This window comes from Anser brachyrhynchus (genome assembly GCF_964034855.1).
Source record: "Anser brachyrhynchus genome assembly, chromosome: 1".
Lineage (NCBI taxonomy): Eukaryota > Metazoa > Chordata > Aves > Anseriformes > Anatidae > Anser > Anser brachyrhynchus.
Genome location: NC_137694.1, coordinates 133,585,305 through 133,608,878, shown reverse-complemented (window position 1 = coordinate 133,608,878; position 23,574 = coordinate 133,585,305). Strand labels below are relative to the sequence as shown.

Sequence of the window (23,574 nt, the reverse complement as noted above, 5' to 3'; positions counted from 1 at the left end):
CACAAATCACCACGACCACCACATTCAGCACATACTCTCCATCCCACTTATGTCTACCACACCCTGTATAAGATTATTCAGTTTCCTTACCCATTAACTAAGTTCTCTTGAGTCTTCAGTGTCCTTCAGCATTTGACCAAACCAGATTTGAATTACGAGTTTGAATCCAACCACGACTTTTTGTAAAATAAGATTAAGGTAAGAACAATGCAGTTGTCCTGAAAAAGTGTACTGAGTGTCTGAGAAAGAGCCCAGCTGGAGCAGCTACGACTCCCCGGATACCTTTGGCTGCCAGAGCCTTCTACTGTCATGAATCTTAGGGGGAAAATCTGATCTTTCCTTTCTCTGGCTGGAAGCAGGCTGGGAGTCCAGCGCAGCTGAGAGCTGTGTCACACAGCGCCTGTGCGACAGAGGCAGACAAGCTGCGACCGACCTCGCCACTTCTTGTTCCAGAGGAATTGTTCGGAGCAAGCAGAAGGAGCGGTTAGGAAGGGGCATGTCTCCCCTCAAAAATCCCTCTTCCACATGGCTGTGCAAACTCAAAACTGGCTGTAACTGCGCAAGCTTTCCCTATTAGGAAGAGCTGCAGGAATGCTGGAAGCAGCTGCTGCTGCTCCTTGGAGCCCAGCGAGCAGCATTTGGTGTGCTCTGCCTGACCTTCTCACAGTTAGCTTGCAGCTTTTTTGAACACCTTTAAAAACTTTCTGCTCAAACAAGCAAACCAGCTGTATTTACAACGTGGCTTCGACACAAGCAACGCAGAGGCTATTTTGCACAATTTGCTAGGAAAAAAGAAAAAAAAAAAAACAACACAACAAAACACCAAAACTTGATAAAGGCGCTGCTTCATAAATAATGTCTGTCACGTTTGCAGTCCCCATATAGAATGCTGTCATCTATAGTGCGTGGGCAGGCAGCGTAGGCGCTTTGTGAAAAACAAACACTGAATCACCAATGACTTCGACTGCAGCTCTGCACTGCGTGGCATTTCAACAAATAACCGTGCAGAGTGACAACTGTGTTTTCTCAGCTGATGCCGCTTAGCACTCCGTCAGACCGCTCACCGAAGAGAAGCCACTGGCTACAAGTCATGGTGACAGCAAGGGACACTGTAATTTTTTTTCCCATAGATCCACCCAAATCCTCTGATCACGACCACATCTAGGCAGGCTGAGCAGCCACTGACCTGCCCAAGGCAGCACCCAGGGGTCCCAAGCATTTGCTACAGGTCTCTGGTTGGACATAGCGGCCACCAGTCTGGTATCACCACATGTGGACATCAGATGTCAGCCCTACCCAAAGCCTACAGAAGTCAATGGACAGGTCTCAGGGTTTTCAGTGTCTCTTACATTAGGCATCATCACATCCTCAAACCATGTAGGTCCTCACCTTCATTTTCAGTCTTTTTACACTACCCACGGCAGAGTGGTGCTAAGAACAGCCAGGGTGTCACCACCAAGCAGGGCAGTTAACGAGATTTCCAAAGAAAAACTGTCCCAGTGAATAACCCTCTCAGACAAGTACTGTCAGTGACTGTGCTTACAACCCAACATAAACCAAGGAGGAATGCTGAAGCTAAATTTATCTCTCCTCTTCAAAGTGCTGTAGCCAGGGATCAGCATCCTGCTAATCATCCACGTTTGTTAATCAGCTGTACGTTCGTGGTACTTGACATCTTCCTTTAAAAACAAGTTTCTTCAGCCCACATAACTCTTGTGTTATTATTTTTTGAATTTCCTCTAATGAACAAAACTCTGGTATTTGCATATCTGGAAACGGGGATATACTCATTCAGAAACTCACTCGAGCCACGTGAAGAATGAACTGCCATTTCCAGGCTCTACAAACAAGCAATCAAAATCCCCAACCTTTTCTGGTGGCCTGCAGGAAGACAAAATAGAGTGGTTGCCAAGAATCCAGTTTAGCCTGTCCCCTTTGTATTTATGAGCTCCAGACAAGGCTAAGTTCCTTTACCACGGTTAAAAATAAATAAATAAATAATAATATTTATTGGAACTACTTGTTGACAGCAAGGGTTTCCTTCTCAGAAACTGAGCAGTCCAGCGATACGTGCTGAGTTCTGCTTTAAACCAGGGTTTTTCAGACTATTCAGTCAGTAACAGTGCTCTTCACCAAAATATTAAAGGTCCTTTGGGGTACACCAGCTTCACATAGACATCTTATTTTTGCATCATTAATACATTTGTGTTAGCTGCCAGCATATCTAGGGATTTCTTTTTTCCCGTCTCAAAGTACTTTTTTCAGTAATGCACAGCTTTGTATTTAAAAAAAATGCTACCCACGACTGAATCTTATGTTATAAACAGAAAATGTTCACAGTATATGGAGAGGCTATAGAAAATAAAACCGATCACCAAAAAATGGTGAAAAATAAAGTTATTCTGTTATTTACTTTTTTTTTTAATTTCTTCCCAGAGCACTCAAAAATATTCCTCTTAAAACTTACAACTGAGCCTGGGGTAAACTCTCACGGGGAAAGCGATCAACTGATTCTGAGATTGTAACTTCATCATTCACAGATAAGCAGTACGTGACTTTTTAATTTGCTTCTTAATTATGCAAAATTCCAAGGACCTGACTCTCACCCCGGAGGGGTGCAAGATTAAGAGAACCAAATTAGCACGCAGCCGAGAATTCCTCTGGCTGATCTCTTGTTACACCAGTGACCAAAGCTGGCCACAAAAGCCCCAAGGGACTGTCAAAAATAGCTTCAGAAATATAACTGACCTAAAATCTCATTTTTTTTTCAGTGGAAAATCAGGGTTCTGTCTTAAAAAACAGTCATGAAAAATATGTTTTCTGTGGAAAAATGTATGGCTTGGTCAAAAAGTTCAAAGAAGTTTGTAGCTAAGAAAGAAGATGTTTTCACTCAAAACCCCACTGGTGTGCCTCGTGGGAGCTGTAATTCAAGGGGCTGGCATGCTTGGCTACCTTTCCCACCCTGAGCAAGGGCTCTCACGACAGATCCCTTCCTTCACCTCACAGCATGCTGTGAAGGATGAACATCCCTTAAGGCTCATTGGAAAGAACCTGGGGCATTAAAAATCTGCAGGATAGCTTCCAGGGGAAGTGGCAGTGGTATTTTAAATAAAAACACTTTCCTTTTTTTTTTTTTTTTTTATTTTTTTTAAAGTAACTGAAAAAATGCTACTCCAGTCTTTCTTGGATCCTTCTGAATTGTACTGGGGAGCCCCAGAGATAAACTGGACATCCACAGTCATGCAAAGACATACATGTTAAGCTTTGGTGACACAGTTCATCCGAAAACAAAAATAAGTAACAGAAGTACAACCACCTCACTTAGCTTTATATTTGATGTGTTCCTAAGACCTGTGAAAATATAGAAGTGGCAGCAAGTTGCATATGCAAAAGAGGCACATATCTGTGCTGTCTGGCCCAGTAGCCACAAGACACCCCATGTAGAGACTGTCTGCATGTCTCAGAGATGCATTTTCTGATAAAATGCAGGAAGCCAGTAAATAGCAATTAAACGTATTTAGCTCACACTTTTTATCTCATACTTTTAAGTGCTGTTAGCAGAAACTGATGGCTCCAAAAGAGCTAACATAAGTACTCTGACAAGTTGTACTAGGACCTAATAAAAACCTATATTGTGAGAGAAACTAAAACAGATGACTTGTAGCAGCAGAATCCCTGTTTCTAGAAAAGGAAGGCCTTGTGAGGAGTTGTGGGGACATGGGTAAAAGCTTGGAAGAAGGAGCGCTCCCAGACCTGAAACGGGCTTTGCTCGGATGTGCTAGTGCTGCTGTCATCTCTGAGGAACGGGTGAAGAGCACAAGAGCACACTCTATTTTTTCCTCTGTTTGAGACCTTTGAAACCCGTCAAACATACTCTGAGTCACTGGGATATCCTGGAAAATATACCCACTTCACAACTTTGCTTTTATAAAAGCTGCACGGTGCTTTTTCCATTTATAAAGGTTTTACACTCCACGTGCTGTGAGCGGTGGTGTTAGGTAGCGGTGTAACTGCCGTTCCAGCCCATACGTTGCTCGTGGTTGAATCACAATGGCAAAAACTCCCATCTTTGGGCATGTTTACATCTCCCGCCGGCAAAAGTAGCGCGCACAGAGCTACGGATTCAAACGATGTTTTGGAAAATGATGCACTGGATCTTGAAGGAGCACTTGGTGAGAAGAGGGGCAGCGAGAGCCTCGCTCAGCTCTCACAACACGTAAAGCTATCAGGGAAGAGCTGTCAGCACCTGCCTGTACATAACACCACACAAATATCTACAAGGCTCCAAGTGCTGTTTCTGAAAATTGTGACCCCGGGCATCAATGAAGCTTGTAACCAAGGCCCTGCTCCTCAGGCATGTGAAAGGACAAGTCTCCATCTGCAGTCTCCGATTGAAAGACAAACAAACAAACTCAGAGACAGACCAAGACTATTTTTAGATGAATGAACAGCATGAGAGCTTTCCAACGTCTCTCCTTACCCACTCTCTTTTCATCTCTCCCCCATAAGCTTTTGTTGGTGACTGCCAAACGCTCTTTGCTCCTATTTAAATTTTTTTATGGCAATCTAACAGACATCCCCCACCCAATTATTTTAATCTGCCTGCGTTGAGTGGCCACAGCAGCTGTTCAGCTACTCTTATCAAACTTATTAATACTGTAATTAAAATACACATCAGTCAGCTGAAGGATCCACACAAACCTCTTCCAAGTTTTGCTTTTCGTTATAGATTTAATGAGGAAGGGCTTAGTAAAAAAAAAAGAAGGAACCACCATTATGGGTTTTAAGAGACAGCATGAAGCTCCTTCTAAAAGAGGCATGCAAACACAGAGTTAAAGAGCTTTCACTGCAATATCCTTGTGAAATCAACAATTGCTTGAAAAATTAGATTTGCTGGTAGGTCTCACATTATTGCAATACAAGAGTTTCCCATCGCCCATACACAGGGTAGCACAGCATATTGCTTTTGAACTTTTATCCAGCTATGCTACTACCAAAATATCACAGCATTTCAGCCTATTGTCAAAGATTTCTGTTAACATAAAGGTTTACAGAACCCATTCATTTTGAGGTTTACAAGATCTAAAGAGTTCTTATCCACATTATGCCTGTTAATGACCTAAAGGAGATTATTTCATACATCTCATTAATAAGAGCAAGGTTTATTCACGGGAAACTCATCAGGTCATGAGCCTGTAGTTTGAAATAGGAAGGATTATTGAGCTTCCTGCAATTCAGTATCATTGCAATGTACTCCTAACGGACTGTGGATGAATTTTAGTTGATTTCCTTAGATGTACTCTTTGTTCTCTAAATCTCTGAGGACCTGCTACAAGAGCTGTTTGCACTGGGAGAACGCTGTCATTTGCCCTTCTCTTTTGCATATTACACTGATGTGCTTCAGTATAATAAATTCTCACAGAAGACTGCAGTTCTTCAGAAAAGTCATTGTGGCAAAGCAGGATGACTTTATAAGCTTTGCTGCAGTAAGACAGTTTCCTTTAGCTTGTTGTGGCTATTTGTTCAGAACCAGAGAAGGACAGGAAAAAAAGAAAAACATAAATAAAGCCCTTAAAGCCTTTATTCAGATCTTAAGAATTCAACAGCTGCATCCCATTCAAGAAATGGAACTGAATAAATATGCTCAGCTATGAGAACTACTTTCAAGGGGCCAAACTGAAAACTCAGGACATTTCTAAAAGACACTGATTTTAAAGGCATCTCTAACGCTGCCACTTTTCACCAATTTTTACCAGTCAGCTTTGTGACATTTGGTATTTTCCTTTTTCCTGGAGCTTTATCTCCAGAAGATAGGTGAGGACAGGTGAATCTCAGTATTCAAGGAACACACAAAGCTCGAGCCTTCACAGACATGTCTGCAGACGTCCTCTGTGAAATTCTGTTATATGGAAGTCTAAGAAAAGAATCTCAAATGTGATTTTTAATTTCCCTTTATGATTTTCAAGACATTTTTATTATTCTGCTTTACTCAGGCCCAGGGCGATTCTTCCTGTGAAGTGTGATGCTAGAACTACTGGAGTGATGCAGACAGCGCTCAGCTCCTTGCCCCAGGCGAGCGGCTGTGGCGGGGCAGAGGCACGTTCCTGCTGCTGCCACTCTCTGGAGCAACGTGCTGCAGTAGTGCCTGGACAGACAGCACATGTCTGCTCATCACCCCTGGCCAAGGAGCCCTGAAGACCCCTGGGGTAACACCTCCCAGCTGCTCCTGCTGGGTCTGCACCTCTGTGTTGGAGTCCCTACAGTTATCCACGTGACACAAACTGAAATTTGCCTTAGGGGTGTTTCCTCCTAATACAGCTCTGGGTCACACAGAAGCATTCAGTATCTTGCAGGATCAATACAATGAGTGAAATACATGACCCTGGCTGAATTAATTATATACAAGAGATGTTTTGGTAAAGATGGATACCAACACCCAATAATGCTTGCAGATGGAAATTGAGAAAATAATGAAGCATTAGTTAAATGTACTTTTATGTTTTACTCCACAGAATGTTATTTTCATTACACTCCTACATTCAAACCTTCCACTGAATAAAAATTACACGAACTCCTAAGGCTTTTCCTCTATGACTTCTCACACAGCACAGAACTGATGAACAATGTATTACTGCTGTTAACATTATTAGTAGTATTACCCATGCATCATTTGTTATAGAATGAATTAGCTCTTCCTTCAGGAATCCTGTAGACTTCAGGAAGTTTTACCCTTTCCGTTTGGCAGAGTAACTAAAGCCACCAGCTGCAGAAGTGTGCAGTAATGATGGATGTTTCAGATACTGACAGCTCAGCTCAGGGGCAGATCAGACCGACAGTAGGACTCCCTTCAAAACAGAGGCACCTGTACCTAACCTAGGCACTGTAAGTACTAGTTCCAATCTGCGGTGAGAAACAGGAACTTGTGGGGGAGCAATCCCTTTTGTTTGGTTTGCAGAGAGAAGAATGAAACCCCAGAAATGTATTTTTCCCCCACACTGCCTCACATACAGGCAGGGATCTTATGGTGGCCAGGCTAGCTCAGAGGCACAAGTCTACAGTGCAACTAAATTGTAGATGTTGAAAGAGATGAATTCCATCCTTAAATACCATTTTCCGTGGCTGCCGAGAGCTGATGCTTTTCTCTGAGCTCTAACCTTTTCCAGCAAGGCAGCAGGGAGATGATGAACACACTTATCAGCAGCCACCTCCACAGCTGCTTGATGAAACACCAGGTTTTGGAGCAAACTTGCCAACACGTTTCCCAAGGCAGAGTGTTTGTTCAGCTGCAGTCCCTCCTCTGGTCCCCTGAACCAAGCTGCTCCAGCCCAGCCCGGCCACCACCACCTCCGCTGTGCCAAGCCCTCCCTGTGTCCCAAATGAAGCAACAGAAAACAGCTCAAGGTCACCCATTTTATGAACTTCATGCCCAGTGGTGACAACGTCAGCTGCGGATGAACCTGCCTTTGCTTAGTTCATTGCCTGCTCTAATTCCCTTAAGTCCAATGGCCATTTATAGAGATGGGGCAGGGTGGAGCCACGGAATCTGTCCCTGGGAAGAAGGAGATCACGAACTGCATTCTTCAACTGCTGCAAGAGTATTTTCCCCTAGGAACTGGGCACACACTGTGCTATTACGAAATAAACTACAGTCTCAATTTTAAATTATACTACTACTGTTTTTCAACTAATTTGGTGCCAACCACTTCAAGAGGAGTTTCCAGCAATACAAAAATCCACCCTGAAAATTGTCCCAATGAGTTCTCTTACTGAGGGCATGAACTCCCACAAAAACTAATGGCAGATTTGCAGTAACTCCACTGAAAGTAGGATCATGCTATTTTTTTCAGGAGTACAGAGTGTAAAATGCCAGATGCAGCAACAAAATAATCATCATAAACATTGGTGTGTTAGACTTCCACTGGTGAAGCAGTGTTGTTATATAGCTATCAATAAGCATCAGAAACCAATATAAATTAATAGTAGCTTAATTTTCTTAGTAGCTTAAACTTTCCTGCCTTTTACTGTCCTCTCTCAAAAAACATTCATAGCCCAAAACAGGAAAAGAGCCAGAGATCTTTTAAGTCCATTAGGGACACTATTATTGCCAGTCCGATCCATACAGAAGGTATGCAGGCTCCAGCAGGCTATGCAGAGAAGCATGCAATGGAGAAATGCAAAGAATATCCATAGGATGCAATGATATAGTTAAAATTGTCCTCTTCCAAGTCTTTTCCAAAACATTAAAACTGTCTTCTATATGAAAGCAAAACAGAAGACAATAGTACAAATACCATCCACAGTTCACACTTCCAATTTAAACTTCTGTTTAAAAGCAAATAAACTCCTAAAGCTGCTCTTTCCAAAACAAGCTCAATTTTTTTCTCCTGGTTAATAATTACAGAAGAATTTTCTCAAGTTTATTGATGGTGGGAAAGAGAAGTACAGTTAGAGCATTATTTTCTTGTAGAGAACTGAAATAACACTTTTTCCAGATTTCCACAGAGATGTTCAGTGGAAAAATGCCCAGTATCCTGAAACACTTCTCTGGAAATTCATTTCACTCTTTCCTTCCCATACACTCTCTTATGAACAAGCAGCGAAGCACACAATAAAACAATATGCTGTCTTTAAAAGCACATTAAAACAGTAATTTCTATATCTGAAATGTCTGTCAGTACAAAGCGTAGAATGCAGTACTCCAAACTAATAAAGAGCTGCTATCAAACTAGAAAGCCTTATGGTTTTTCATATTGTTTTCTAGTATTGCTCCTAATGAAAATCAACAGGTTCTGCTTGGATTATCTGTTTTATACAAACAGTTGCATAACAAAAACAAGAGTAAGCTCCTGTACCCAAACCCTAAACTCTAGGGTAAATGACTAAGATGCCAAGTGTTGATAAATTAGAGCATGCCTACGTGTCTCAGGTTCTTACTTATTTTCAAATCTTCTGGTAACTCCATAAATAACTGTAAGAACCATCCATCACGTCTCCTGTTAAAAGTGTCTTTACAAAACGTGCCTACTTGTTTTTTCACTGTACCATGCGTGAGAGGATAAGAAGCACTTCAGACCATGCAAGGTAAAGAGGTTTTAAAACTTTAGGCTACCCTGACAAAAAACTCTCTCTGAAGTCTAGGAGAGAGGGCAGGAGGGGGCAGAAGGAAGGGGACAGGAGAGGGAACAGGCACTGGCCCAACTCATTTACCTCACCCGAGAAAAGAAGCGGGATACGTTCCAGACTAGCTAACTGCTTCAACCATACCAACTCACACCACCGGTTTAGATTCACCCCACTGTTTGTGGTCTGAACAGACAGAGGGGAAGCCTCGCCGTGCTCAGCGATGAGCAAAGCACCGCGCCGCGCTGCTGCTGCCCCTTTAACGGGCTGGCATCGCAAAGACACAAACAACTCTGCCTGCTGGACTAGGAGAGTCGACAAAGGTTGTATTTCCAGCCAAAGCCTTTAGTTCAGTGGAACGTCTCTTCCCTTAAAGGAACAGCGGTTTCTTCCCATGCGCGCCACCCCGCTTTCACCCAGCTGCCAACCAAGGTGCTGCTGCGGCTCCCGAGGCCCCACACAGAGGGCTCTCGGCCTACAAAACCCAGGTGCCCGAGGGGAGGTGTAAAATGCCAGTTCACACCTTGATTTTAGCATAAAGCAAGTCCATAGCATCGTTTCGACTGCTTGGGTTGGTTAAGCTACAGGCTGCGTATACTGGAAGGCTCTCCAGATGACTGCGTGCTATCTTTGTGACCAAAACAGCTAACTTAGCCCTGTACCCATATTTTATACTCACTAGAGAACCTGCGGCGCAGTAACTCTGCAGGAATAAAGAAATGACTCAGTTTAGCTTGCCTCTGAACAAGCCTCGTGTTTTTCACGTCCCTGGTTGATGCTCTCCATCCTCAGGACTCAGGAGTGCGTCAAGGGGAAAAGCTGTGCAGGAACGCAGTCTGCCTCAGCTGTCATCAGCTTTAGGTTTCTAACTGCGTTCACGAGCGTCATATATTTTCCTATTTCTCTTCAGTGTTTTTCTCTAGTCCCACAGCTTTGTGGTAACTGCTCCCTCTTCAGCCCCGAAAGACTCACATAAACAGTGAACAACTGCTGTACAAAGGAAAATGAGGAACTAAACACCTATTAGCACCACAAAAGAATATAACAATAAATTGAAGGGAATAGGAGGAAAAGGACTTTTATTCATCTTCTGTGTCACAGCAGACGCCATATTTCAGCTGCAGTATGACATTAAAGGTGACTGTGCCCCCTGAACACCACCGGTTCCCTTTGCACCCAGGCAGTCACCAGAGGGTGGTGAATCGCTTTTGGCTACTCCAGCAAATGGCCGTCCCAGCAGCAGCCCACCAGCCAGGCCGAGACCCCAAGGCACGGCTGTCCTTGTAGTTTTCTGTCATAGAAACTGTGCTGCTGTATAACACAGCCCAGGATTGGCCATACAGACCTGTTTGAGACAACACACTGCCTTTGCAACCCTCAAAATAGAAAAAAATATATCTTCTTTGCCCTCACTAACACAAACTGCACAAAAAGCTTTCAATAGCCTACTGATCTGTGTACCTTCAGCTGCTTAGGCTTACATTATGTTGGCATAAAATCAGCATGATTATGCTTGAAATAAATACAGAAACAGAAAAAAAAATTATAACAAGATGCTTGAAAGGTCAGCTTGCAGTATGCTGCTGTTGAAGAAAACACATTAATAATCAGAATGTTACTGCATGTTTTTATTTAAGCATCTTGCTTCATAAATTAGGACCCACATTTTGAGTGCAAAAAGTAGCATGGAATGTTTGTTTCCTCCTGACCTTACCACTGGATTTGAACTCTCTCCCATTTGCTCATTCCAGTTTGAATTCAATAAGGCTATTAAATCACTTAGTGTTCATCCCCATGTAAACAGCCAGATCTGCTCCTTCACCCTCAGCTGCACCACAGACCCTCTCACAGACCTTTCTTCTTTATAGAAGACATCTTCTGTATTGATACATATCCTCTGTACAAAAGATAGACTCCAGAAAACAGACATGTACCTGGCCAATAGTATTTTGATATAACCTAAAGCCAAGAACAGAGAATTTATTGGCTCCTCTGACAGCCACCATAGATTTTCAAACTCCACAAGCCAAAAAACATTCATCTGAGTTATCATGTGGGTTTATACTGTGTTGGATCTTGATCTGTTTTCTAAATCCTGGAATCTGTACAACTCAACAGAAATCAGTGTGGCACATAGATACAGTAGACTCTGAAGAATCTGTCTGCCTATTCAGGATTGGTTTTTTTTTTTTTTTTGCCAGTGGGGATATCAACATCAAATTTTGAAGCAGCTGCATGGGTGTGTTCGCATGCTTATTCATATCTTCAATGCAGCACCAGTTTAAATGAAAAATATATCTTTAGAATAGTGCATTGTCAAAGTAGTAATGATAGAATGAGAATACGCAGTTGGTACAGGTTGAACAGTAGGAAAAACAGGTAATATAAGGATGGAGACCTTGTAACTTCCCCTTATAATGCCAATTTACAACCACACTGAGTTACTCTCTGACCTTATGTGAGCTTGGGGACAGCCCACAGAGTTCCCAATGCATCCTGTTTATTCATGAGCAAACAAAAGTAGCTAACTAAATCAACAGTAACAATAAAGGAAACTATTAAACTTGTAACACCATGTAACAAGTTAGTACCTGTTTTAACCTGCTACGTATTTACCAGGTCTCCATAGAAAGGTAGCAACCAGGCCTGAGCGTGGAAGAGAGTGATGTAGGACAAAGTTACATGGTCTTGTACAAGGAGGGTTCTTTTCCACCAGGCTGATAGCTAACCTCACCTACCAGTACCACTGTGATAACGAACAACCCCTGCTGTTCTCGTTTGTATGGCATCATTCTCTCACGATTTTAGGAAGCCTTGTAAGTGCTGTGGAGACAGACCCCACTGCCCCTAAAGCACATGCTAATACCCCATGAAGAACAAGCATGGCTTCATGTATATATATATATATATATATATATATATATATATATATATAAATATCATAAATACAAGGGATGCTTGTACTTTTCAGAAAGTAACATGTGCCTGCTGCATGTGACCACTGTGGCTGTTCCTACACTTGAGGGGATGCACCATGGCCCCTGGTCCCCCCCAGACAGTGCTGCTCAGGAAGCGTCAGGATCTTCCCAAGGCTCCCATCCCAGTTGGGTCTCCTGGCAGGGAGGAGGCTGCTCTGCACCCAGACCATGCCCCAGGGCAATGCAGTAACAGCCTGAGCCCAGGCCTGGCTGCTAAAGAGCCACCTCATTTGGTCATGCTGCAGCAAAACAAAGACAAAATGTGCTAGCTTATGAACTGACAATTTAGATCAGTATATTTACAATGCATCCTGACAGTGCAAGAGCACTTGAATGAGTAGCTACCTCAGTTCAGCTGATCTGCTGAACTTCAGCAGCTTCGTGAGGCTCCTGAGATGACGGCTAGCCACTGCTGGTAAGAGCAGGTACCCCAGCCTCAGGGCACTCCTATTCAGGCTGAGATGCAGTTTCACTTCATGATGGAGAAAACCACAAGCCCAGAATCTCAACCCAGCACCTGAGGATGCTCCCTAACATGGCCAAAGGGACCAGAGCAGGAGGGAGAAGAGCAGGTACACCTGCACTCCTGACATTTATCCATCTTAAAGAAAGTGACTCACACTCTGCAATACGCCATAAATAAGAAAAGATGTGAAGCTATACTGTCAAGACTAAAGCAAGGAGAAATATCTGCTTTACTTTCCTTTTGCTTCTGTGGTTGTGTTAGACCTGGGAGTTCAAGCGAAAAAGATATTCTTATCCATGACTGATCAAGTCATTCTTCACGCTTGTACAAAAAGGTGATACTACATTTCATGTTTTAATTTTGCTGCCCAAGCTATGCAAAATATTTCTAGAAGAGTGACTTTGTGTATACACCATGTAGTAGCAAAGTTTTAACTAACATAAAAAACTGAAGTTCATCATAAATATTAGTGCTATAACATTAATTAACATTTACCTATGTCAGGCAAGGCTTTACAAGGTACCCTCAGTCCTACTTGACTGGGTCACATTATTCTTACAAACTGGCAACGAGCTTCATCTGAGCTTCATATAGATCAAGGTGAAATGGCAAGAGACTCAATGAATCCCAAATTATACAAGTCTATTTCCGTAAAACTAATTTATATCTTTGTTACCGTTTGATACTGTTTATTTATAAAGTAGACAGTGGGAATGCCTCTCTCAGATTACCTAGGAAGCTGCACATTCCATTTAACAAAGAACGATGAAGTTACCAGAATTACTTACAGAATGTGGATAGTACATCTTTCACCTACTTGCCAACCCACACTGCAGTCTACGGGACTCTATGCTCAAGTAGTTATGCACAAGATTACATGTGCTCTCTGACGACAGACAAATCAGGAAATCTCTCAAAAAAACAAAGGATATCTTCTCAGTGGCCACTCTTGTATACCCAGCTTACAACAAATTTGATGGGTGGCAGTACTTAGTTTTGCAAAAGCATGGTAGCAGTGCTCTCCTTGTCAAACATTTTAAAACAGATTTTTCAGCTCAGTATATATTTCCATGTCTGCACAGTTCTTCTGATACCAGACGGACTTGTCCTGACACAATGATGGGGTGCCAGGTGGCTACAGTTTCCCAGTTTCTAAGGGAAAATGAGTCTATCTCTGAGCCCCTCTCCCCCATTCTCCGGGGACAGAAGAACAGTTTGACAACTTCCTCAACCTTCAAAAGGAAAATGAAATAAGCCAGCCTACCGTCTACCCAATTTATTTTCATACTTTGTAAGACATAACAAGGAGCTGCTGCTGCCAGTTTACTCTTTTTCCTTTAGCCCAGAGAGAATGATCTTTCCAAGGGAAGGGGGCTATGTCCCCCCACTTGTTGGCAGGACAGGCAAGAAAGTGATCCAATTCTCCCTAGAGAAGGGACAGCAGAAGGGGTATTCTCACTTACGTCCACAAGGAAGCAAAACAGATTTTGAAACAGCAACAGGCTCTGTATAAGTGGCGCAGAGTGGAAAGTTTAGGCTGCATAAGGATTTTCTTTAGAGTTCACTTGTGCCAGTGAGAAAAGGCACTATTGATTTCCCTGTTAGTTAACAGAGATGAGCATTTTTCACTCTGTGCTCTTACCTCAGACAACCACTATCAAACCAAACTACTGCTTACCCGTTTCTTCTACTTAATGCAGAACATTGCCATCAACTTCTAATTAAATAGTGCTTAAAGAGCACAGAAACTGCAAGTCTTACAAAATCTTTGGGTGGATTTACATTGCTATCGCATTGTTTTTCCATCATATGAAAGACTATGCTAAGTTACACAACTTCTTCCATTCCATCACAGCACGTACTGGTAGGTTTTAACATTTTCAAGAAGTCTGCGTGAATGAAATTACTCAGACTGGACTTTTACATGCCCACAACTTCTCTGGGCAACCTGTTCCCGTGCCTCACCACCCTCAGTGGCAGGTCCTCAGTCATGTGCTGGACTGAGGAGGCCTTTGGCACAGTGCCTCTTTGGGTACTCTGGATGACATCGTGTAGGAGGGTCCAAGACGCACAGGAGATGTGCCTACCAGCAGTAGAGATGTCCCAGCCCGGACTCGGAGGTTACCAGATACAAGGGAGAACCCTGCCGCAGACAACAAGGACCAAAAGGTTAAGTCTTATCTCCATTATATTAGACTGGATAGGGCAGCTTTCTCGGCCTTTCTGTTCTGACTCTTCTTGTGATTGTGTGACAGGTACGTACTGCCAGCACATCTTATTCTGGCAAGGTCTAACCAAATGAGCTCTTTTGCAGGTCCAATGCTGCTATCCTTGTAATGTAGGGAGAACTCCCTTAAACTTTATTTGGGACTGGAACAACACCATCCCAGGTCATGTTTGCTTGTTCTGTGTAATTGGCTAGGGCCAGTTCCAGAGCCTTATACAAACACACGCACACACAGAGAAAAGAGAATTGGGTCCCAGCTACCAAAGGCAGATCACTGAATGTTTCTCATGCTGAAAAGCACACCAGTTACCTGTAACAAAAGTAGGCATATCTTTGGAGCAATTAATGCATATGGAAAAAGAGATCCTGCACACAGGCCAAGCAGCAGAAGTACCCCACATGGCTTCCCTACATCCTGGTCCCCTGATCTGTACTGCAGACCTGGCTGGAGGGCACTTTGCCTCCCTTCTAGCACATACACTCCAATTTTTTCACCAATGAAATCAAGGCAGAAAGGATGACAGGGTAGAAGTGCTGTACATATCCGTATCACATCCCGTAAGGATTCAGAATAAGATTGAGCTTGCATGTCAGTAAGCTCCCCGAGACAAGGCAAAGCCCGCTAGGCTTGACGTGGCAGCTAATTTCTGCTGGTTATTTCCACTCCGGACTCTCAGGCTACTTTCCTGACTCCGACTGGGGAAAAAAAGGAGGCGACCATTATTGGCATGAACATTAGATGCTGATATTATAACCCTTTTCAGCCTACCTTGTTGTGTGGCAAATTTACAACTTAGAATAATTGTAGCCCACTATGCCTTATTCAGCATTTCATCAATGCTCTTCCTTAACGAAATTTTATTAGTCATTGGTAATAAAATTGAAAACATCACTTAAAAAATAGTGTATTAGGCTAAGCTCTATCACTGTGAAAACACTGGATTTTTCAGTCCTAAAACTTCACATCAGGACAGCAGAAAACACCATATCTAAACGGTAAAATACATTACTAAATATTTCAGAAGCAAAGAGTTTTATACATCAGAAATTGGATTTTACCCACAAAATTGTTTTTTGTTGTTTTTTTTTTTTTTTAATTTATTTCTGAATATTATCAAGTCTCACAAACTTTTTGCATGATCTGACATAGCACTATTAGCACAGGACATAATCCAGATTGTCTTATTTTAAGAAAGGCAGAATACCGTACTTTTCAACTCACAACTGTGATGACAAGAATGATGGAAGACATCAGGGCTGTATTTTTAAAGGCATGAAATCATTAAGTAAATAACTAAACAGAAAATAGAAATAGAAATAATTAAGTGCTGGGAAATTAAAAAAAATAAATAAATCAGAATGTAATCCAAATGAAGGAATTCACCTGCTCATTCTTTTCCTCTTTTTTACTGAGGTGGGTGAGGAAGCTCCCTTTGCAGACATCTGGGTGCTCACTCTTCAGATAAGACAAAGGTGACAGTTCTGTTATTGCTTAAAACTGTGTGCAAATATATATTAATCCTCCTCCAACACTAATTTTGGAATCTGAGAAATCTTTTCACTGAAAATCAATTATTTATTTCTTAATGCAATGGGAATAGGTCAGGTTCTTGCAGTGGAAATATCAACCCCTCCCAGTACAAATCTGCTCATGGAAACACTTTGAAAGCATGACCTCTTTAACTCTGACAGGCACTTTTTTAGGAAGGTCACTCCAGATAATTTTTTTAGCAAGACAAACGAACCACACCACTGTAATCATAAATGATATGTGAATTATAAATTTGGCATAGGATTCTATACTCTGTGAACAAAATTACTTTAAAGTAGATAAAACAGCCAGGAAAAGCAGAAAAGAAAATGATAACTCTAGAGAGGGAGTGGTCTTCAAGGCAGTTCTTAAGTAAATATTTTTATCAATTTTTTCTTGAAAAATCTCCTATGAGGTTTCCAAAAAAAAAAAAAAAAGATGGGAGCAAAAATTCAACACTGCAAGGACGGATCATGTTCAACTCTCAAATGTTTTTGCAGATTCTCCAATTGCTAAAACCTACTGTTATTTTTTTTTAAGGCTATTACTGCTCCCACATTCCTCTCAAATTCTACTAAGGCTGTGCTGTTGGCGAGTTTTGCTAAATTACTTTTAAATGACATTTAGTCCTTTTGCTCTTTGTAGCCATGAACAGGGCTTCAAAGTTAAAGGAAACTGCCCTCACGGGGTGCAGAAACAATGGAAACAAAAGAATTCAAAGATTTGTAATGTATCAAGATAAATTCCAAAATCTGAAGGAATTTTATCTTTTTTTATCAAAGAATTTTATCGAAGTAATTTGCTGTTGCCACCAAATATTTAATGAATGATTGAACTTTCCAAATAGACTGCAGAAGACTCGTCTTTGACATCTACAGATATTTTAATTCCAATCCAGATGATAGTACATGAGCATTGTTCTTTTCTGCTATAATGGTAACCAAAGCAGTTACTCTTACTTCAGATACTGTAATTTAAGAGACCACTTACTTGCCTCCCAGGTGCACCATTTGCTATGCCAGCGAGTATTACATTCACATCGCAACTGGAATGGCAATTCAGTACTTAGTTTTGCTAAACTTGACAGCAAATACTCTTTTTACTTTGCAATGGAGCATCGACATAATCATACATACATAGGACTATAAAGTGAAAATTACAAAGGAGAGAACGAAGGCTCAGCTGGCCTGTTTACAGAACAATGCAATGAAGTTTAATTTTACTTCTCAGGACCCCTTAAGAACTCCTTGTCTGATCTATGAGACAGTGCTGTGGGCTGGGGAAGGAGCCGTGGGGCTGTCCTCCAACAGAGACCCCTTCAACATGAGGACCCACCTAAACCACACAGCTCACTGCACACAGGAGCCCTCCTCCACCTGGTTCAAGTCCATAAGGTCAGCAGACACCGAGATCAGGGAGCAGGAGCAAAACCCCACCTCAGCGCTGCACGAATGCATCAGGGATGTGCAGAGCTGTGTTAGGAACGAGTCTCGGCCTCAGAGCTAGCCCATGAGATTTGACAGCTCTGTGTGATTACTGCTTTCAGAAGATTATCCTGCTTTCGTGAATAGCGAAGGAAAAGATTAGTATTGTAGATGAACACTCACCCTCCTGAGACCTCAGATACCACTTGGCATGCCATGGAGTGATGTGCTGGAGCTGGCAGCCTCTCCCAGCCAAAGGGCTGGATTTCTTTCCAAAATCCTTCAATCTTATTATTTAATCTTCATGTAGGAACAAGGTAGAGATAGCAGCACTGTTTTGACTGGTAGTGCTTCATGTGGAAATAAGCTCCTATTGACTTCAGGCAAAAGGCAAATCTGCCAGTCAGCAAAAGATTTAAGTATATGTTTAATTTAAGAATTTTTGTTCTCTATTGATTACAAGTATTTTGCTGAATCATAGATGTAGACTGTGTTTTGTACGGCCTAACTTGAGCTATTTAGCAACTCATTCCAGCCACTCCAGAATCCCGGAGAGGAATGCTTTGACCTAAAGAGGTGCTATCTCCTTCTACCGACTACAGGGAGGTACTAGACAATTGCCTTATATGTTTAACTTGTAGATGAGAAAGCTCATGCTTCAAAAATCATACCCATATTGGCTTACCAGTAACTCGGCAAGACAAAGCTGTCACTGCTACACTCATTACATAAACTCAAAGACTGTCAGGAACACCCAGGCCAAGTGTTACGCCACCTCAGAGTAATTTTACTTTATAACACCAAGGAAAACAAAATACATGTATCTTCCAATTTTCTTTTCTAGCTACCCCTTTCCTACTAACCATCCACACACCCCTTGGTTTTATCAACTTCAGCTGAGGTAAAATATTCTCCTCTTTTTGACATATTAATTCACTTTAACATACCTGGTAGCAGAAGAAACTGGTTTCTTACTGAGCTGCATCAGTTTCTGCCAGCTCCAGTATTGTAAAATCTGAGCGTGACATAGTGAATCTGATCCACTGCATCTTCAGACAGAGAGCATTCATTTCACAGCAGGCTCTGTAGATAAACCTGGATCAGCTGTAAGGTATACCTTCAACTACCAGTCTTGTCTTATTCACCTAGAAAGTTGTTTTGAACAACACGGAATTTCATGCACTAAATACTGTTTTTGCTATAATGAAAGTCAAAGGAATTTGCCTAAAGATTGGAGATGCTCGTACATTTGTGTTCAGGCAACTCCAGAGTCGTAAAAGCCCATGGTGTTCTTTAAATGAAAGGAAAAAGCAGAAAACAAAAAGCTTGCCCAGTTTTAGGGTGTACTTTTTGTTTGTACTTAACCAGAAAGTTCAGAAGTGTTTAATATTTGGAAAATGATATCTGCGTAAAAGAAAATTTGATCATTACTTTAGGAAAAGAGAATCACAGATTTTGGAAAGTATGATATCTGCTATTTTTCCTGCTTTAGTTTTTTAGCTAGTACAAAAATATTTCCCATTCCTCTAAGGCCAGATGGCTTTAAGTTTTAACCTTGCAGAATGCAGCATAATGGTTGGAACAGAGGTTTTAATTCTCAAGAAATTGCAATGGTTCTAATGTTCTGTTTCAGTTCACATCAGGTCCACAGCAAAACTTCAAATGTGTTACAGTGGGAGATTTGGGGTTGAGGAAAAATATGGTAAATGTTTACTAGAATGCCTCAGTCTGAAAATAACCTTAATTTCACTTGGAAAATACAGGACTCAAAATTTGTGACCTTGGGCCAGTGTCTCCACATCGGCAACTAGACTTCAGGGCTTCCAGAGTCTTGGCATACCTTAAAGACATCCCAGTAGACCCTCTGGTTTTATAAGCCACATCAAGATACTGAAAATGCTCTCTAGAAAATGATATCTTTAACAGGTATTAGGACTGACTCACAATGTGACAGCCCGATCAACACAATGCTTGGCTTTGCCATCTGTTCTTAGACAAGGAAATATGCTAAGCTAGCATATCTTGTGTATTACCATTTTCTCCTTTTCTTCCCTTTGGAAGGTATTCAACACCTTTGAAATGGTACCAGAGCCCGATGAGACCCCAGGTATCACATTTCAATTTTCTTCTGCTTTCCTCCTTACACACATTCCTCTTAACTTCCATCAATGACAGGCTGACATAGGTATTGCCTCCCTATGACTATATACAGATATATAGAGAGGCATATAATTCCTGCAGTAATGATTATGTCTGTTACAAAAACATCCAAATGCCAAGCATTTACGAGTGCTGTGTCACAGCACCTGGGAAAGGAAACACTCAAGTACCCTCATGGGGACCGAAAGCAATAGGAACTATTCCTTGCATGCCCCATAGCTAGCAGGGAGGAAAAAAAAGGGAAGACAACCCATGGGACAATCTTCTGTGTGAACAGATATGGCACTGTCTTGCAGTGTAGAGAGATTTTTCCCGTAATTGTCCCACATGAATAAGTATTATGCATATTTCTTCATATTTTACCCTTCTATTATCCTTCCACTTGGGAAAGCGGGGAATATAACAGAAGAATATGCTCCCCATTTTGGAAAATATAATATTGTTCTTTTGCAAAGATGGCAAACCAAACCACAAAAAAGAGACCACCTTTGGTCCAAGGACTTTTATGGCATAGTCTGGACAGCATAACAGGGGCCAGCCTTAGAGCACGTAGGTGCCACAGCAATGTACATGTTAAATATGAGTGAGAACTCAATATAGTGGATGGCCTTCTCCTCCTGTTTAGTAACCACCCTATGGTTATGATTACAAGGGAACTGGCTACAACATCAACCCCTGTTACTGTCAACATCTACAAATGCAGAGCCCACCACCACTCCAACCCACACCCTTGGTGGCACTCCAGCACTGGCTGATGCAAATTCCTAGGCTGTGTCCCATTTTACCAGTAGTACAGCACCAGCCAAGCCTGCCAATGCCAGCTCAAACTGCACAACCACAAGTGGGTGAACAACCAAACCTGCCCAAGCAGCCTCAGCATCCTGCAAACCCCAACCAACCGATGCAGCCCCAGTGACAGGCGAGTCCTCACCTGCCCAAGTGCCCCATGCCAGATGTGCCTCTGCAGCCACAGTAGTCAGACAAGACAAAGTAAGAGGAAACGCTAAGAAAGCAAGCCCTGGTTTTCCTCCCCCTTAAGTTGTTACAGAGAGTCTGTCAGTTAAATCAAGGTATCTCTCCGTGCAGTCACACCCCTGGCGGGTTAAAATGGGCTTGTACCAGTTTAGCTTCTGTCAGATTGCAGCAGAAGGTCAGATTTTAAGTAGCATTGTAATTAAAACGGGCAGATGACTGTCAGATCAGATCTGTTACTGCAGATCTATTATATTGATACTGCCTTGAATCTGTCCTGTCACAGCTTCGTGAAGTTAAAAAGAATTTCAGAGGAAGAAATCTATTCAATGAGCAGTGCAATGCTGCACAAAGGGAAGACTCTACTTTGCATGACCTTGCGTCCTCCAGGAAAATATAAACATACTAACATCATGACCTTTGCAACAGATAGCATTAATAACATGTCCTTTTATGTTTAAAGGAACCAAGCATGCAATATAGTACGTGCTTAGTATGTGTTTCAGAAGCAGGAAGATTATAGCAGCTTATTCTAACAGTAAAAGAGGCTTCCAACATTTTTAGCTTGCTGTTTTTCTCCCCTTTTTAAAGCTCATTAATGCTTTCATTTGGGAAAAAGAAGCATTTCTCATTCTTCCTGTATCTTACAACTCATTCCTTATCATCAACAGAAAAGAGACAAAACACAACCCCTAGTCACCATATGAGAGCTCTTTTTAAGGCTGGTTTTAATTTTGTTCTTTTCCTTTTCTTTCAGGATTCAAAAGACCAAGAAATCAGAAAAAAAAAAAAAAAAAGGCAGAAGTATTTTAGGCATTTTCACTTGCTTTCAAAAATCAATCATTCTCCTGTAGTCAGTGGCGCATGTCTCCATTAACCCCGCTTCTTAGTGAGCACTCCAACTGGAAAAACAGAAGTGTGTAAATAGCAGAAAAGAAGAATACTTTAAAAAAAATCAATGTGTTTTGCTGAGCTTGGAATTTAAAAGATGAGTTTGAGGTCTTATACCTTGTACCGAAAGCAGCACAGTGATTGAGCAGAATAAACATATTAACCTGAAAAACTGTCACTTTGTGGTTTGAGAAGTTATGATTTATCAAATTATAAACACAATTTAGAACTTTAATCTGCAAAGAAAATACCTAAAATAGAGACATACCTAACACCCACCATGAATTTGGACCACGAGTTTAGACAGTAAGAGTAAAACACTGCCACAAAGTGCGATGCACTTCTAGCAAAAACAACATGCAGAATTAAATCTTCATGGACTGTCTCTAGGTCTGTTTTTACAAATGATCTGGGAGCACAAGTCTGTATCTTGTTCCTCCCGTTACTCATGAGACCAGAAAGGATCCATTTTTTCTGAGACAACCGAGAACTGAGTCAAAAAATATTGTACTAAAATCACTGGCTTTCCTCACTCCATGTCACAAAAGAGTCTGAAACATTTGTATTCCTGTAAAGAGGCAAGCTCACATGGGGAGTTATCAGCTATAATATTCTTAAATTAAATTTGACAGGCTTATACCGTAAGAGTTACCTCTATTAAACACACAGTGCCAGATCCCAGCCTGCACTAACATCCTTGACAGCCATTTGAAGGGGAAAGGTAGGACAGATCTTACTTGCTACCAACACAGTGAGCATCATCGCTGACCTGGCATACTGGGGAGCTGGCAGAGAAGCAATTCAACCTGAAGTGGGGAGCACTGCCCCATTGGAAACCCCCAAAACTCCTCTCAGCACCAGTGACCCATGCCTCCGCTGCCCAAGGGACAATCCTCTGTCACCTGCACAGGCTGCACACTTCAAGCCTCTTACAGCCACCCCAGAAGGTGTCACTTGAGCCAGCTGTCTCTACAGCCAGCCTGCAGCAGAAGGTGCTTGCCACTAGCATTAACGTGAGCTGCCCATGAATGACATTTGGCTCTGGGCCTAGGGATCAGGCTCTGGTGCTCTTCTCTTGTGCTGCTGACAAAACCTTTCTCCAAGGCATAATTTTTCTGTTCTCATCTACCTTAAGCATGATGCAAGACCTAATAAATGCTACCTCTTATCAACTTGGCAGTCGAGGCAGCATCTCCTGATGCCAACAGAAGGTGGGAGCTCTATCTAACCCACTTGTCTTTTCACCAAAAAGATAGATTTTTAGAATGCATGGCCAAAGCAAACCCTTTTACCCTTTTTTTATGTTTGAAAAGCTGAAGTAGTTTAAGAATAACAATAATCAACCAAAAAGAGAAGAAAAAATAAACTTCAGTTGACTCCAAATGAACCAACCATTTTCTTTTCTAATCAAAACAAAGCCCAAACTTTACATTATGCTGCCCAAACACAGAGTTTTCTTCTGCGTACTGAAAATTTCCTTCTTCACAGATACTTGCAAGGGAAAAGAGTAAATGGTATTGAACATTTCAAAATAACTGTACAGATAATGCTGTTACTTTCAAGGAATTTATTTGCTACACTTGACTTTTTGGTGAGCCACATTATTAGGTAATTCTTTAGTATGCACTTGAAGCTACATACAGCTGTCTCTGCATCCCACAGACAGGAAACACCGAGAACTGCAAAGGAGCTATTTGCAGCCCTGGAGATTATGTGCATCATCTCTCCATGTTGATCACCTCCATCTGCTACTCCACCATGCAAGAGTGCCCCACCACATAACACGACACAGACACAAGCCTTCA

The 23,574-nt window shown here is 41.8% G+C and overlaps 1 protein-coding gene across 8 annotated transcripts in view; it reads right to left on the bottom strand.

Annotated features, from left to right (window-relative positions):
- ARHGAP6 (Rho GTPase activating protein 6) overlaps positions 1-23,574 on the bottom strand; it is a 325,242-nt gene that overhangs the window by 72,579 nt on the left and 229,089 nt on the right. Inside the window, exon 1 of one of the 8 annotated variants that reach the window (XM_080556514.1) lies at positions 91-23,560. The exons of the other annotated variants lie outside the window; for them this stretch is intronic. The gene's annotated coding sequence lies outside the window, so the exon portion shown is untranslated. Of the gene's footprint in view, positions 1-90; positions 23,561-23,574 lie in introns of those variants that run through there. 8 annotated transcript variants of the gene reach the window in all.